Raw genomic sequence first — 18,287 nt, 5'->3', positions numbered from 1 at the left:
AATTCTTCTCCCAGTGTCTGGTGGAAAGGAGACAGAACCAGGTTCTCCTCTAGGATTGTGTCTATGCTTAGCTCCATTCCGTTTTTTTTATCCTGAAAAACTCCCCAGTCCTTAACGATTACAAGCATTCCCATAACATGATGCAGCCACTACAATGCAAAGAAAATATGGAGAGTGGTACTCAGCAATGTGTTGTATTGGATTTGCTCCAAACATAACACTTTGTATTCAGGACAAAAAGTGAATTGCTTTGCCACATTTTTTTGCAGTATTACTTTAGTGCCTTGTTGTAAACAGGATGCATGTTTTGGACAAAAATATTGGTATTCTGTACAAGCTTCCTTCTTTTCACTAATTTAGGTTAGTATTGTGGAGTAACTACAATGTTGTTGATCAATCCTCAGTTTTCTCCTATCACAGCCATTAAACTGTGAAACTGTTTTAAAGTCACCATTGGCCTCATGGTGAAATCCCTGAACGGTTTCCTTCCTCTCCAGCAACTGAGTTAGGAAGGACGCCTGTATCAAAACAAATAAACTTTTATTGGTCACAAACACATGGTTAGCAGATGTTATTGCGAGTGTAGCGAAATGCTTATGCTTCTAGATCCGACAGTGCAGCAGTCTCTAACAGGAAACATCTAGCAATTCCAACAACAAAATATAATTTCTAACAAATTCCACAACAAAACCTAATACACACAATCTAGAAAGGAATGGGATGAGAATATATAAGTATAAAATATATGGATGAACAGTGACAGAGCGGCTAATATGCAATAGATAGTAAAGAATAGATAGTGAAGGATACAGTATACAGTATTTACATATGAGATGAGTAATGCGAGATATGTAAACATTCTTAAAGTGGCATTATTAAAGTGACTTGTGATCCATTTATTAAAGTAGCCAATGATATCAAGTCTGTAGGTAGGCAGCCGCCTCTCTGTGCTAGTGATGGCTGTTTAACAATCTGATGGCCTTGAGATAGAAGCTGTTTTTCAATTTCTCTGTCCCAGCTTTGATGCATCTGTCCTGACCCCTCCTTCTGGATGGAAACAGGGTGAACAGGTAGTGGCTCGGGTGGTTATTGTCGATGATTTTGTTTGCATTCCTGTGACATCGGGCGTTGTAGGTGTCCTGGAGGGCAGATAGTTTGCCCTCGGTGATGCGTTGTGCAGACCGCACCACCCTCTGGAGAGCCCTGCGGTTGTGCGCAGTGCAGCTGCCGTACCAGGCGGTGATACAGCCCGACAGGATGCTCTCTATTGTGCACCTGTAAAGGTTAGTGAGGGTTTTCAGTGACAAGCCACATTTATTCAGCTTCCTGAGGTTGAAGAGGCGCTGTTGCGCCTTCTTCACCACACTATCTGTGTGCAAGGACCATTTCAGCTTGTTGGTGATATGTACACTGAGGAACTTAAAACGTTCCACCTTTTCCACAGCTGTCCTGTCGATGTGGATAGGGGAGGTGCTCCCATTGCTGTCTCCTGAAGTCCACGATCATCTCCTTTGTATTGCTGACATTGAGTGAGAGGTTATTTTCCTGACACCACACTCCGAGGGCCCTCACCTCCTCCCTGTAGGCCGTCTCGTTGTTGTTGGTAATCAAGCCTACCACTGTAGTGTCGTCTGCAAAGTTGATGATTGAGTTGGAGGCGTGCATGGCCACGCAGTCATGGGTGAACAGGGAGTACAGGAGAGGGCTGAGAACGCACCCTTGTGGGGCCCCAAGGTTGAGGATCAGCGGAGTGGAGACGTTGTTTCCTACCTACCTTTCCTAATAGTTATTCCCAGCTGTATGTAATAACACTTAAGGTTTTCTGGGCTAACAATGTAAGAAAAAATACATAAAAAATAAAAATACTGCAGTTTCCTAAGGACTTGAAGCGAAGCTGCCATCTCCATCGGCGCCATCTTGCCAATAGTGACTGGTGTATTGATACACCATACAAAGTGTACTTAATAACTTCACTATGCTCAAGGGGATATTCAATGTAAGCCCACGTTTTATCATAATTATTTAGAAAAAAGATCTGTCAGCTGTATTTTGCGGAGGTGGCCAGCTCGTAAGTGGTTCCTTCCAAGTTGCACCACGCAGCAAAAATATGCTAGGTAAAACTCTAGATACTCTAGTGCGTGCAGATAGTATCGTCTGTGGAGGGGAAGAGAGAGAGTGTCAAGTGACACACACAGTGTTTGATTAGATTTGAGCTGCCGGTGATGGGCCGGACTCCCAGGAGGTACAGTACGTTTGTAAATGAATTTGATCAAGGTATGTAGCCTATTGATTCCTTCTTGATGAGTAAGTAAAACCAAAATGTTTTGTTCTTTCACTGTAATACTAGCCACCTTGCAATTTTATTAACTAGGCTTTAGCTAGCCAGCTAGATAGGTTCCCAGTTGTACTAAACTCTTATGGCATACAAGTTCTTCAAGAATCAATGTGTATCATTAATTAAAATGACAATTGAACAGATAAAGAGGTAAGCTTAGATCACCTATGCATTTTTTTTACATGGAATTAGGCGTAATGATTATGGCTCTAGATTGCAGGAAAAAGGTGTTTGAAAAATGCAAAAATTCTCTGAATTCAACATCCCCCCCTCAGTCCTCACATAATGCATGCCCCATCTAAACTAACGGGTGCATGACACCCCTGCACACACACACACACAAACAAACACACATAGACATACAGGGGGTCAGACATGACAGTGCCTCCTCTGTCTGCCGTGTAAACCTCAGCAGAGACTAATTATTATCATTACAGCTGTTTGAGAAGTGTTTCCAAACAAGGCAATCAAAGTGTGTCCTTATAATTAGCAAGAAGTAGCAGCAGCCATCTCTCTGTCTACTGCTTTCCTCCTGGTGTGTGTGTGTGTGTGTGTGTGTGTGTGTGTGTGTGTGTGTGTGTGTGTGTGTGTGTGTGTGTGTGTGTGTGTGTGTGTGTGTGTGTGTGTGTGTGTGTGTGTGTGTGTGTGTGTGTGTGTGTGTGTGTGTGTGCATGTGCGTCTGTGTATGAGTGTACTGTATCTGTGTGTGTGTGATGGGTTTGAGAGGCAGGCAGCTAGGAGATGGATGAATCAGATCCTCCCTATGGAAGACAACCTGTACACTGTGCTCGTTGTGCAGGAGAGACAGATGGAGTGAAAACAAAGTGACACAAATCATTTGAAGCAGAAGAGACACACAACAACCTGTCAGCAGGAGAAATGCCGCTCATTTTTCTGTCATCTGCCAGCAGTTTAACAAGAGACCGTAGAGAGAGGGAGCGTTCTGCCCCCACACTCTCCTTACAGCCTCTTTTAGAGTGGGGGTGGGAGAGAGGGGGTGAGAGAGTGAGGGGGGAGATAAAGATATACCAAATGTATAGACAGAGTGTGAAGGAATGAGAAATGTAGAGGATAAAATGTCCTACCCTCTCATTCTCTCTGTACTTACAAACCTCCCCTCTCTCGTGTGACTGGCTCTCTTTGTCACTCCTGTGAACACACAATATTCAGTCCTTCTATCCTTATATAGGTTACATACACACACACACACATTGCTGCTAATATAACAGCCAGTCAGGCCCAGCCATAGCAGAGCATAAATTAGAGGTAGTCTCCTCTGGTCCAGAAACACAGAAACAAGACCTAAGTCAGTCTGCTCTGATTCTGTCAGTGTGGAACCAATGTAGGCAATACAGACAGAGATCCTCACACATACTATACAGTAGATCATGCATACACACACAACTCCTTTTCCCAAGTGTGTGTGTGTGTGTGTGTGTGTGTGTGTGTGTGTGTGTGTGTGTGTGTGTGTGTGTGTGTGTGTGTGTGTGTGTGTGTGTGTGTGTGTGTGTGTGTGTGTGTGTGTGTGTGTCAGTCCTCTCCTGTCCCTGTGACCTCCATTGTTCATCTCCTCACCCTGGGGCTTAATCAATGCACTGGAAGTGGTGTTCAGACATAACCTTTAATGCGTCCCAAATGGCACCCTATTCCCTATGGGCCCTGCTCTAAAGTAGTGCACTATATAGGGAATAGGGTGCCATTTGGAACGACGACCTGACCTAATTATCTGGAAATGACGCTAACTGGAGACTTACACTAAGTGCTGCTCATACATATATATTCACACACACACACACACACACACACACACACACACACACACACACACACACACACACACTCCTGGCCAGATAGCCTATCCAGTCTTTTCATTAGTCCTTACTGTCCCTTTAATCTGTTCATCTATCAGATCCTACAGCACTCTGATGCCATTGGGGGGTATAGGCTGATCATAAAGCCATGTCAGAACGCGCATGTGTGTATGTATGCGTGTGTGTGTGTGTGTGTGTGTGTGTGTGTGTGTGTGTGTGTGTGTGTGTGTGTGTGTGTGTGTGTGTGTGTGTGTGTGTGTGTGTATGCCCAGCACTAATGAAGGTCTTGGGGTCAAGGCAAACTTGTAAAATAAATCAGGACTGTACGTCACGCAAAAGGCCAGGACAATGAAAACCTGTACTGCTGCCACAATCTAGCCCATAAGAGCTGAGAGTTACAGACAACCTCCCTACTAATAACAAGAGCCTGTTACACGACCCTGAGGATAGACAGACCTATAGAAATGGATTGGATTGTAAAACAGAGTTTATTGTCCACTATCCAGGCTTTATCTGAGCTGTTAAGCCTTGAGAAGAGGAGACCAGGGCACATATTCAGAGTAGAAGTGCTGGAATCAGGTCCCACTGTCCATGTAATCTTATTCACTGTGATCTGAAAAGCAAAACTGATCCTGGATCAGACATTCATACTCTGAGATGGTTTAAGGAAATTGGCCCAGGCATCTCCCAGATATCAACAGAGTATTCTAGGTTTCCATTGAACTTTAGTTCATTGGTTGACAATGGTCATGTATGTAGTGTGTGTGTGTGTGTGTGTGTGTGTGTGTGTGTGTGTGTGTGTGTGTGTGTGTGTGTGTGTGTGTGTGTGTGTGTGTGTGTGTGTGTGTGTGTGTGTGTGTGTGTGCACGCGTGTGTAGTGCATGTGAGTTTAAGACCTAGGGATATGGAGGAGATTGAGCCAAACAACCTGACAGCTGTCAGTAGGACCCATTTCAGCTGACACACACACACACACGTCAATTAGGGTCCAGTATGGAGAGCTGAGCAGTGGAGGATGATTGGGTCTCAGACTCACTCCCTGCAGCCACTGTCAGAACGACACAAACCACTAGAGCACCTGGCAACACACACACACACACACACACACACACACACACACACACACACACACACACACACACACACACACACACACACACACACACTAGAAACTGCCCTCCACAGGGAAAAAGCACATGACAAGATAGATCCTTAAAAATTGACCCACTAGCTAGAAACTGATGGTTTTGTCCTGACTGGACCAACACAGAGTTCGATCTCAGTTACAATCAATCTGTCAAAGAGAGGGTGTGAGTTTGTCTGAGTGTGTGAGTGTACCAGTTTCTGTCTAAAGTAGAACAGCACTACAATGAAGAATGACCATTGAGAGTGTCTAGAGCCACAGGCAGAGAGAGAGAGAGAGAGGGATGGAGAGAGAAAGAGAGACTAATAGAGAGAAAGAAGGGATATGAGGGTTGGAAGAGGAGGAGGAGGAAGCACGATAACAACACAACAAAAGACCCAGAAAACAAAAAAGAGAAGGAAACAGAGGAGAGAGACACAAAGTAGGTACATTCATTAAAAGTCGTCAGATTGCCTTCCTGTCCTATCAGGCTGCATCAAACCGGCGTGGCGCGATCTGGAGGGGGACTACAAAGTGGCTCCGCCGGCCTACAGAAGGGAGGTTTTGATCACACTAATTAAAAGCCATTTTGTTTAAAACAAACAGACACAACTCTAATTGGCTCTTTTCCATAAGAAAGGGAAGATGTTGAAAGTGGAAAAAAACGAACTGGGAAGATCAGAGGGACGCTGTCAGGCAGACAAGCTAGCTCACACTCGCAGACTGTCGGAGCGAGAGAGATACACGTACAGACTGACGCATACATACACACCAATACCCAAAACAGCCACACACATGTACAACGCACACAAACGTTAAAAACGCACACCTCTCACATAGCCACTCTTGATCACACACAGACACACAAACACCAACTCTGAAGCACGTACTGTACAGTACACACCGGCTAGACACTCAGACAGGTACACAAACAATGGTACACACCACCTCACATACAACAAGCTCATTAAGCACAAAAGAAAGCTGACTTTATACGGAACACACGGTACAGACGTACTGTACAACATTTAAGTAAGTCATAATGTACATAATGTTCTCCATACATCTTTCTCTCTCTCAAAGTTAAATACAGCCCGTGAAGTGGCAAAGTGTCAAGGAGTTTCAGATTCCCTCTAAACTACAAAAGCAAAAGCCTTTGATTCTTTAAAGAGGAACCTATCAGCGAAGCACTTGATAAATGCTACTGAATGCCTTTGCTGTGGGAATAAGACGGTAGGTTGCTCTACGTGTGCCTGTGGTTGAAGAGCTGAATAGGAATAAGACGGTAGCTCGCTCTACATGTGGCTGTGGTTGAAGAGCTGAACAGGAAAAAGAGCTGAACAGGAATAAGAGCTGAACAGAAATAAGAGCTGAACAGGAATAAGACGGTAGCTCGCTCGCTCTAGGTGTGGCTGTGGTTGAAGAGCTGAACAGGAATAAGAGCTGAACAGGAATAAGAGCTGAACAGGAATAAGAGCTGAACAGGAATAAGACGGTAGCTCGCTCGCTCTAGGTGTGGCTGTGGTTGAAGAGCTGAACAGGAATAAGAGCTGAACAGGAATAAGACGGTAGCTCGCTCGCTCTAGGTGTGGCTGTGGTTGAAGAGCTGAACAGGAATAAGAGCTGAACAGGAATAAGACGGTAGCTCGCTCGCTCTAGGTGTGGCTGTGGTTGAAGAGCTGAACAGAAATAAGAGCTGAACAGGAATAAGAGCTGAACAGGAATAAGACGGTAGCTCGCTGTTCGTGTGGCTGTGGTTGAAGAGCTGAACAGGAATAAGAGCTGAACAGGAATAAGAGCTGAACAGGAATAAGACGGTAGCTCGCTCGCTCTACGTGTGGCTGTGGTTGAAGAGCTGAACAGGAATAAGAGCTGAACAGGAATAAGACGGTAGCTCGCTCGCTCTAGGTGTGGCTTTGGTTGAAGAGCTGAACAGGAATAAGAGCTGAACAGGAATAAGAGCTGAACAGGAATAAGACGGTAGCTCGCTCGCTCTAGGTGTGGCTGTGGTTGAAGAGCTGAACAGGAATAAGAGCTGAACCGGAATAAGAGCTGAACAGGAATAAGACGGTAGCTCGCTCGCTCTAGGTGTGGCTGAAGAGCTGAACAGGAATAAGAGCTGAACAGGAATAAGAGCTGAACAGGAATAAGACGGTAGCTCGCTCGCTCTAGGTGTGGCTGTGGTTGAAGAGCTGAACAGATTTCCCCTTCCTCGCTGGCTCGCTTCAACACTCAGATTGACTTTAACAGAAGTCAGACGCACTGGGAGCTACACTGGTGTATTGATCTAGGGTCCGTTACACATATATCCATACAAACCCACAGAAAATCCCTATACAGTAGACCAGACAAGATCTACCACACACACACACAGTGTGGTTCCTCCTCTTGTGAAAACAATGCCATGAATACAGTAGCAGTGTAATCATGACACACAAGGCAGAATAAAGCAGACAGAGCATCAGTTTGTTAAAAATTAAACATCCAATCTTCAGGAAGCATCAATTCACATCATCCAACCTCTTTTTTTTCTCCTTCCTGCTTTGTGTTCACTATTCCAGACAAGTGCATTGATTGGATTACAAAAAAACGCTGAGGCAATTTTAAACACATACACAATACATTCCATTAGAGATTCCCCTTGTCTGAATACAAATGTTCAGTTATCTATATGATAATAGACCAACACGCCTGGCTCGCCACAATATAAGAGGGACACACAATGTAGAGGCAGCGCCTAAAGACAAAATGAGCTGTAATACAATCTGCTCAATAGATTGCCAACCGTCTTCATGTGCAGAGTTGGGCTATGGATCGCGAGACAATAAGAGCCCCGACAACAAAGAATATGAAAGTGTTTTGTTAGCGAGCAGAGACATTGTGCTTGGCAGAGAGAGAGAGAGAAAGAGAGAACGAGAGAGAGAGAGTTAGAGAAAGAGAGAAAGAGAGAGAGAGTAGAGTATTGATATTCAGAGGAGGAAGTGCAGTGAAGGGGAAACACTATGTGACAGGTAACAGGTAGAGACACAGCCTGTTCCAATGTTCATTCACATATTCACATGGTACAGTGACAATCTGTGACGGAGGTATACGAGTGACTCACATGTACCGTATGACATCTACTTTATGTCTGTAGGGCTCATGTGAGATGGGAATGGGTGGGAAGAGGCTGAGCAAGCTACTGTGTTTACATGTGTCCTTCTATGGATTCAGGTCAGTGTGTGTGTGTGTGTGTGTGTGTGTGTGTGTGTGTGTGTGTGTGTGTGTGTGTGTGTGTGTGTGTGTGTGTGTGTGTGTGTGTGTGTGTGTGTGTGTGTGTGTGATCACACAAGAGCCTGTTCCTCACGCACTGTATACCTTGACCAACTCACTCCAATCACTATAGAGAAAGGAATGAGGAGAAAGGAGAGGTGCCAGAAATCACAAAGGAATTCCATTTTCTCTTGGCACATATGATGTATTATTAATCCAATTTTATGTGGACCCTTAAATTCTGAGAAAAATCACATTGAGCAAATTAATGAGGTAAACGTAATGATCTGCCATGATCAAAGGCAATCGGTGTTGAGCAAGAACAGCCACCAATTAGTCAAATAAACCCAGGAAAGGGACTAAAATATGCAGCGAGCATCCTGATGAAAAGACAAGGTCAGAGAGAAAGGACTAATTTCACAAATGAAACGCTGTGTTTCTGTGGTGGAGACAGGCCCACGTGTGGTTGTTCCGGGGGGGGGGGGCTGGTTCATGTTAGAACCCCCAGGAGTGTTCAGTCTGAGAGAGAAGGTCCCACAAGAGCAAAGAAACTGGCTATACTTTGATAACAATAAAGAAGCTATTGGAGAATACGGACTGTTTTCTTTGGCACAATGGAAGTGGTTTCTGTTTGATCTAAGCGAGTGGGCCTCATTTTTGAGGAGTTGATGCACAAAGGACTGAAAAGGTGCTGCTTTGCTGACTTAAAAAGGTAGAAGAACAATCTATGAACTAATTTTTGTAGGAGCACGGAGACACTGTATACGTAACTTTACACACAAATGGAGTAAAGTCGTACTGTAATTTGGAAGATGACTGAAAAAACATGAGCCTTACACAGACCTTTTTGTAAATCATGTGTTGTTGTCAATGGGTTGTTTGATTTTTTAAATTTATTTAACTAGGCAAGTCAGTTAAGAATAAATTCTTATTTACAATGACGGCCTACACCGACCAAACCCAGACGACGCTAGGCCAATTGTGCGCCGCCCTATGGGACTCCCAATCACAGCCAGATGTGATACAGCCTGGATTCAAACCAGGGTGTCTGTAGTGACGCCTCTAGCACTGAGATGCAGCGCCTTAGACCGCTGCGCCACTCAGGAGCCCCATTACAAGGTTCCTGTGAGGATTTCAATTTAGGATTTAGATGTGAACACCCATCCATCTGCTATAAGAGGTTAGAAGATAAGAGACAACAGAGTAGACTTACAAAGCAGGCAGCCATTCATTCTCCAATCATAAAACATAAGACTGTTATTGTGTCTTGTCAATCACAATATGAATGCAGGTTACATCAGGCCGGCCATGAGTTTTCAAAAAGGAAATGACAGTCCCTGTTTAAACAGAAGACACGGGGAATCCCAAATCATCCCATTCCACCACAGTATAAGGTCAAATAAATTAATAGATTTAACACCGTATATAGAGATATCTACGTTACCCGATTTAAACACAACCCGCCTTACTTATTTGAATTGTATTGTTATTCGTGAACATATTCAACAGTACAGATTTTTCTCTTCTTCTTAGGGAGTGTGTTTCTGTCCCGGTTTAGGATTATTAAGCAGCTTTTCTTTCTTATAATGACAGATATTGTAACGACTCACTCACAGAAAAGCTTCTGTGGAATAAAAGCAGGCATATCTCTCAATTGAATAACAATGGATTACTTTGCGGATCTGTAAAAAAAAAAGAGAAAAAGTTAGCAGTTCCTTTTATGAATTCTTAATCCTGACCTCAAAAAGGAACTGGGGGTATTTTGGTTCCATTCTATTGGTGTTATTCTCCCTAAGCCTGACTGTGCGCTGGTAACAGAAGACAATGTTAGGACAAGCCACTTAAGCCCATTAGTCTTATAATTCATATGTCTTGGCAAACGCTGTTTAGCCCAGTCCAAAGCTCTGGGAGCTAGCTCTTCTCCCACTGCCTTCTGGCTGGGGCTGAGAGAGAGAGAGAGAGAGAGAGAGAGAGAAGGGGTGGGTGGGTGGGTGGGTGGGTGTAAGCTCCTCGCTCCAAGGCACTCTGCAGGGAGGCAAAGAAGAAAACAGAAGAGTGACAATAAAGAGGGGAAGGAGAGAAAAGAAAGAGATGATGGAGAGGACTAAGAGAGAGAAGAGAGAGAGAGAATAGAGGGAGATGAGATGTATCCTCAGTCAAGAGGGAGAAGAGGGAGAACGAGATACACTACATGACCAGGAGTATGTGGACACGTGCTCGTCGAACATCTCATTCCAAATTCATGGACATTAATATGGAGTTGGTCCCACTTTGCTGCCATAACAGCCTCCCTTCTTCTGGGAAGGTTTTGCGACTGCGTGGACTTGATTCCATTCAGCCACAAGAGCATTAGTGAGGTCGGCACTGATGTTGGGCATTTAGGCCTGGCTCGAAGTCAGCGTTCCAATTCATTCCAAAGGTGTTCGATGGGGTTGAGGTCAGGGCTCTGTGCAGGCCAATCAAATTCTTCCACACTGATCTCGACAAACCATTTCTAGACCTCGCTTTGTGCACAGGGGCATTGTCATGCCCAAACTGCTGCCACAAAGTTGGAAGCACAGAATGTAATTGTATGCTGTAGCGTTAAGATTTCCCTTCACTGGAACTAAGAGGCCTAGCCCGAACCATGAAAAACAGCCCCAGACATTATGCCTCCTCCACCAAACTTTACAGTTGGCACTATGCATTGGGGCAGGTAGCGTTCTCCTGGCATCTGCCAAACCCAGATTCATCCGTCGGACTGCCAGATGGTGAAGCGTGATTCATTACTCCAGAGAACCCGTTTCCACTGCTCCAGAGTGCAACGGCGGCGAGATTTACACCACTCCAGCCGACGCTTTGCATTGCGCATGGTGATCTTAAGCTTGTGTGCGGCTGCTCGGCCATGGAAACCCATTTCATTAAGCTCCTGACGAACAGTTATTGTGCTGACGTTGCTTCCAGAGGCAGTTTGGAACTCGGTAGTGAGTGTTGCAACCGAGGACAGACGATTTTTATGCGCTACGGCACTCAGCGTTCCTGTTCTGTGAGCTTGTGGGGCCTACGACTTCGCGGCCCTACGACTTTGTTGCTCCTAGACGTTTCCACTTCACAATAACATCACTTACAGTTGACCGGGGCAGCTCTAGCAGGGCAGAAATGTGACGAACTGACTTGTTGGAAAGGTGGCATCCTATGAAAGTGGCACGTTAAAAGTCACTGAGCGCTCCAGTACGAGCCATTCTACTGCCAATGTTTGTCTACGGAGATTGCATGGCTGTGAGCTTGATTTTATACCTGTCAGAAATAGCCGAATCCACTAATTTGAATGATTGTCCACATACTTTTGGCCATGTAGTGTAGGACGAAAAGGAGAAGTATTCTCCTGCAAGCCGCCACACGTTGGGGAATTTGTTTACAGTTTCCTGTCCTGCATGCGATCAACAACCAGTTAAAAAGGACTACAGTGCAAGGGGAAAAGTACTGTATCTAAGGCCTTTCTACACTACCCCTGACATTTGCTTCCTGCATTGTCACTGTGTGAAGCTATAGACTCAACTCCACTACGTGTGTCTATTCAGATCTATGTTAGCTGTTGTTCTTGCCATCCTCATCAGTACCATTCAGGCTCTGTCATTCACTGCCTGTCAGATCGTCATATCTGTCCTGTCCCTGCCTCACCTGCTTGTGTGTGTACATGTGTGCGTGTGTGTGTGTGTTTGTTTGTTTAACTATCTTTGTTGGTACCAGAAGTCCTCACAAGGATAGTAAAACAACGCAAGTGGGGATTGTGCTGGTCCCCACGAGTTAAAATGCTATTTTAGGCTTAGGGGTTGGGTTTAGGGTTAGGGTTACAATTACGGTTAGGGGTTATGGTTAGGTTTAGGGGTTAGGGTTAGGTATAGTTTCAGGGTTAGGGTTACGGGTTAGGTATAGTTTCAGGGTTAGGGTTAGAGGTTTGGGGTTAAGGTTAGGCTTAGGGTTAAGGTTAGGGTTATGGTTAAGTAAAAGTTTAAGGGTTAGGGAAAAAAGGATTTGAGGGGAATCAATTATTTAGTTCCCACAAGGATAGCAATATGAAACTGTGTGTGTGTGTGTGTGTGTGTGTGTGTGTGTGTGTGTGTGTGTGTGTGTGTGTGTGTGTGTGTGTGTGTGTGTGTGTGTGTGTGTGTTTATGAACGTGCATGTGCATGCGCATGGCGTGCATGTGTGTGTGTGTACCCGTGTATATGCGTGTATACAGCATGTTGTTTGTGTTTCCCTCCCTGTCTGCCCATGGTCGGAAACCAATCCCTGATTTAACAAGGAGATAAGAACAGCCACTGCTACCAACATTGCCCAAAATAACAGCCACTGTACCCATTATATCATATCTGCTACAGTGGCATGAGACTGAGGAAATATCAAACCCTCTCAGCAAGGTAATAAACCATTTTTAAAAGTATGATTCACATTGTAACAATAGGCTATATATAAACACGTTAAGAGCATGAACCGTCAATTCATTATCTATGTAGATAGGTATTTCCATATATTAGTACCACGATATTCAGAACAGAAACATATTCATGTAGCCTGTCTTTATCCATACATAGCCATATATAGATGCTGTATAAAATCAGTCCCAACACACAGTAACTCTCACTGGTGTAACACCAGTGACTTTTATGGCCAGAGTGCTCAGACTCCTCAAACAGTTCATAAACAAGGGGACAGGGCTGCGGCGTCACACAACTCTTTACAAACTATACAGATATCAAAGAACCGATCAGTCACAGAGACACAGAGAGACAGACTAAAGAAATACTGGACGTCATGCCTTGTTGATGGTCATTAGACTGGACAGACCAGGATGAACACACACACACACACACACACACACTTGGACTGGACGCTCAAAGTTATTAGGACACTTTTTAGGAGAGAACGACTGGGAGAGGAGGAGAGGAAGAAGACAAGAGAGGAGATAATGAGGGGAGGGGAAAACTGGACTTTCTCAATCACTATCTGTCATCTCTGAAACAGACCTACGCACCTTCTGTGGAGGAAAGAACTTGTTTGGAGTGAGAAATTCATCTAAAATGCATCAATGCTGGACTAATAAAATTATAAATATATAATATGCACAATAATTAACGGTGTCCTCATAATGAATAATGTAGGATATATTTCAGAGTTGATTTGATCGGACTTATATTCTTTGGTAAAACTGTATATTGGTAAACCTTTGTTTACTTGTGGTTTAATACTTACTCAATTTGCCATGTCAATTAAAGTAACACCAACCAAACTCAGATAATCATTTTTGCCATAATTAGTTGCTACTAAAAGGGTGAAATAAAACTCAGAGTGACAAGTTGCCCATCATCTGGTAGCCTACTTGTATGTGCGCTTTATCACATTAAAAATAACATGTGAATGTGAAAGAGTTTCAGAATATAATAGAGCAACCAGAGTTGTTCAGGTTTGCAGCTGCTCTGAAATAACATATTGACACACACAGGGACTGACTGACCATGCTGACACACAGGTAAGAGGTCAACTGTTTCTCTGTCTGTGTAATATCCGATTCGGAGACTTGTATGTAGCCACTCCGGAGGTAAACTAGAAGAGTTGGGGAGTTATGATAGGATGAAACGCGTTCTAATCCCAAAAGGCTTTAGAGAATCGACAATCACTGATGGAGAGAGAGGATCTTAAAACAGCACGATCAGCACCGGGAACCCCATGCACAGCCGGTAAACGTTGTAACGACAACAGGAGAGTACCACGCCACAGCTCCCTTCCTCTTAATTTCCATCCCTCCGCGCGCGCAATAGCGATCACGGAAAAACCTCCCCGGTCTATCATTTTAAAGTTTAATCTGTTTGCCATCACTTACTGGGTCTCGGTGATGGCGTCTTCCTCGTGTCTCGATGTCGGATCGGTCGCTGTGTGTAGGGGTAATGTGTGTGTCGTTCTCTCTCTATTCGTATTATCTCTCCTGTCTCTCTCTCTCAAGGACGAGGTGAAATCCGTGCTCTGGTCATCCTGCGGCTTCACAGACAAAACCAACAAGCAAGAGGAAAATACAAAAGGCAAGGAAGGGACAGAAGGCAGGAGAAGTCAATTTGATTAGTGGCACTGAGACAAAAACAATAACTGTCACATATGGAGGCGGGTTAAAACTGGAGATATGTTATATAATAGTGGCCAAGGCTATAAATCAAACTGTAGGCTAGAACCACAGCTTTAGATTGGCTACGTTTTCCTGCGCACGGTAGCCTACGGTGTTAATGCCACAGTATGGTGCAGAAGAGGCTAGGGGCGATAGGCAGCAGAGCGTAGAAAATGTGCTTCAAATGTTGTCAAAAACTCTGTTTGTTCCTGTCCAATTCGCTTTCACAGCTCAAGAGATGGGCCTTTTACGTCGCAGTTCTGTCACACAAGGAGCAAAGCGCAACTCGGGGGCACTTTTCTATTCCAAAGTTAGCCCATATGAGAGAATTTCCCTCACTGTGCTGAGAAGTTGAGAGAGGGATGAGAAGGGGGTGCAAATGTGTCAAGTAACGGGATGTCTAAATGGAGTGACCGCATAAGTCAGGTTTGACACACTATATTATTTATTCTCTCTCTGCCTGTCTGTCCTCAGCTGCTCTGCACTAGCAGCTCATCAGAGCACTGTCCGCCCTTTCTAACCCCTAGGTGCGGCTCACGCTGCGCATGTGCACGGAGGCGCTGCCCAAATGTCAAGAGCAATAACTGGGGATGTCATCCCGAATTCTCTCTGCTCACAATGAACTCCTCGGGAGCTGTCTCTCTCCCTCTCTCTCTCTCTCCCTCTCTCTCGCTCTCTCTCTCTCTCTCTCTCTCTCTCTACCTCAGACATAAGCGGTCGCTTAGGGCCCCGGCTACTAGCGGGCCGACCTAAAACATAGGAACTCGGTCGAGGGTCAATTAGCCCATGTCATCTAACGTGTTTTAGATGGGTAAATTAGTCTAGCCAGCTATCTAAACATGTGGTAATCATGGTCGAATTATGGACGCGCACAAAACAAAGGGCACGTGCCTAGGGGCCCTGACCTCCAGGGGGCCCCCATTGATTTTGTTAGTCACACTCACTTAGATATCATTACACCTCTTATGGCAAAGTGTGTACAATTACAGAAAATTAGCTGTAAAAAAAATGTCTCTCCACCCAATGGCAAAATGTGTAAAATTGTGCAAACTTGTGCAACTTTTGTTTCTCTCCGCCATCAAGCCGGAGGGAGGGCACTAAAATGTTCTGCCCTGGAGGTGGGGGGCCAAACAAAATGTTGCTTAGGTCCCACAAAAAGCTAGGGTAGGCCCTGAGAGAACAGTCAGTTGTTTTGTTGGTACCCAGGTGTTAATCACCGTTAGCGCACATCTCCCCGATAATGAGCTGGTGTTTCCCGCCACTCCACTGAGCGTTCTAATTCACCTGTCACATCTGCTAAGCCTCTTCCGTTTGCCACGCAACGGTGCCTGTCTGCCTAGATGTCTTCATTACACAACTGTGTGTGTGTGTGTGTGTGTGTGTGTGTGTGTGTGTGTGTGTGTGTGTGTGTGTGTGATTTATCCTTGCACATTTGTATGTAGTCTAAATATATAAATAGCCTAATAAGGTATAGCCTACACATGGTACCACTACATTGGGACAATATGTTAATGTTCAAAAACCTACAAAGAAGATGACTGTTATTTTTTAATTGCAATGTGTAGCCTTGGTAGACCTACCAGTCATTTTAGCTAGCATTCCACGGAGTTACAAGGAGTGGAATGTTAGTTAAAAAGACTGTTACCCAGGACTAGTGTAAGAGAACTAGGATATTTCTCACTTTCAAGAAAGAATTCTGAACACTCAGAATTTTCAATAGCTGCCTTTGAAGTTTTATAGGCAATTTCCTTGGTCATTGTGGTCATGCTCTTCAGCCTTGTTCAGATGTTTCATGTAATAATTCATTGTAGCCCACAACTGAAAAATCACATTTCATGGAACTTCTGGACTCTATTGAATAAAGTAAAATAGTTATTTTAGGCCTACATATTTTCTTTTAAGAAACCCTTCTTCTCCACCAAATGTCTACCTCTGGCCGTTGCAGCTTTTCTTTGCTATTGTTCAACTGACACACACACACACACACACACACACACACACACACACACACACACACACACACACACACACACACACACACACACCACCCTGGGCAGAACATGTTTCTCTCACAACTTCGACACGGGGCTGTCTTTTTATCCTCCATGTTTCCCAGCGTCTCTGTGCTCCTCCAGATCCCCCGGGTTCTGCTGCTACCCACCCCAGCCAAATGACACCCCGCTGGGGCTGCAGCAGAGGTCTCTCCCCGAACAGACGTCTCTACATCCACAGAGAGAGAGAGAGAGAGAGAGAACATGTGAAATAGCAGTAAGGCAGACATTAGGGGCATTTATCTTTGTGTGACAGACCATACTGCTGTGTCAGGTTGGTTGGTCAGTGCTCTATAGGCTATTGAGGGTAGAATTTGTCCCTAAGAAAATCAGGAGCTGATGTGAAGCCCTGGCCTTAGGACAGTATTGACCGTGTTTCTTGAGAGGCCCATGTGAGTTGAGAAAGATGGCGCCGACAGACATGGCAGCTCTGCTTATTGCTCTTAAGCAATTTTGCAGTTGTTGTTGTTGTTGTGTTATTTCTTACATTATTAGCACAGAACGTTATTTCTTAATTCCAGTATTTGACTTTTAGATTGTGTGTGGTGTTGTGAGTTGTTAAATACTACTGCACTGTTGGAGCTAGGAACACCGGCATTTAGCTACACCTGCAATAACATCTGCTAAACATGTGTTTACGACCAATACACATTTGATTTGATGTGGTGTTGATTACCTTAAATAGTTCATAAAAAAACACATAATAATATATAAGTAGATATTTGTAACATCAATCGCATTGAATTCCATCAAAACCTGAATGGTCAATTATAGGCCTATATCATACATAGCCTGCACACAATCACAGGCTACTGCATAGCCACATTTTTTTTTAAAGCATGCATTTAATTAGGCCTAATTACAATAACTGCATGCAATCATAACATTCTATAGGCCTACAAATATTATAACACAAAAAATAAACATATTTACATGTTTGTCTTACATTCTAAGCACAAGGCACAGTTAAAAAGGCCTACACAGTGATTCAAATGATTGGACCTAACGAAGCATGTCTAATCACCCACCTACAGTATATGGATCCGGACATTTCGTTTGAACTGACTGCCTGGTAAGACAATTAACATATTTTGAAAAGCATTCTGCCTATAAGCTACAGACTGCGTTCTGCCTCCGACGTGCCAACGTGACAGGTTTATCAGACCTCTAGCGGTTGGAAAGGGCAATTGCAGCCAAGTGGTGGAAATGAATATTGTCCATTCCAAAGCTTTGAGGCGCATAGACCCGAGTAACCGCTAACGTTTTTTTACACGTGTGCGTTAGACCAAATATAACATCCATGACCATTTCGGAAATGCGGAATCGTCTTTTCTATTCAAAACAGAATAATGGAGGAAGTAGTTGGAACATAAACAATGCGCAACAAGGAAGCAGAGTTCAATGCGTTGCGTCCTGTTCCAAAACCACAACCACTAACCAACCACTTCAGCCTTGCACATACTACTGCCATTCTCTATTTCCAGGGAGATTACTCCAAATTCAAGTCGAAATGTTACTCTTTTGAAGGTCCTCATGACGTCTGGGGGCTCCCTCAAAATACTCCACGAAAGGCTTTAAT

General features: G+C 44.2%; 1 protein-coding gene across 1 annotated transcript in view; it reads right to left on the bottom strand.

Annotated features, from left to right (window-relative positions):
- Positions 1 to 14,655, bottom strand: part of LOC106576150 (transcription factor SOX-5) — a 383,455-nt gene extending 368,800 nt beyond the window's left edge. The window contains exon 1 of the mRNA XM_045699762.1: positions 14,382 to 14,655. The gene's annotated coding sequence lies outside the window, so the exon portion shown is untranslated. The remainder of the gene's footprint in view (positions 1 to 14,381) is intronic.
- Between the last annotated feature and the right edge of the window lie 3,632 nt (positions 14,656 to 18,287).

This window comes from Salmo salar, chromosome ssa17 (assembly GCF_905237065.1).
Source record: "Salmo salar chromosome ssa17, Ssal_v3.1, whole genome shotgun sequence".
Classification (NCBI taxonomy): domain Eukaryota; kingdom Metazoa; phylum Chordata; class Actinopteri; order Salmoniformes; family Salmonidae; genus Salmo; species Salmo salar.
Note: the sequence above shows the minus strand (reverse complement) of the source record. Positions and strands in the feature narration are given on the sequence as shown.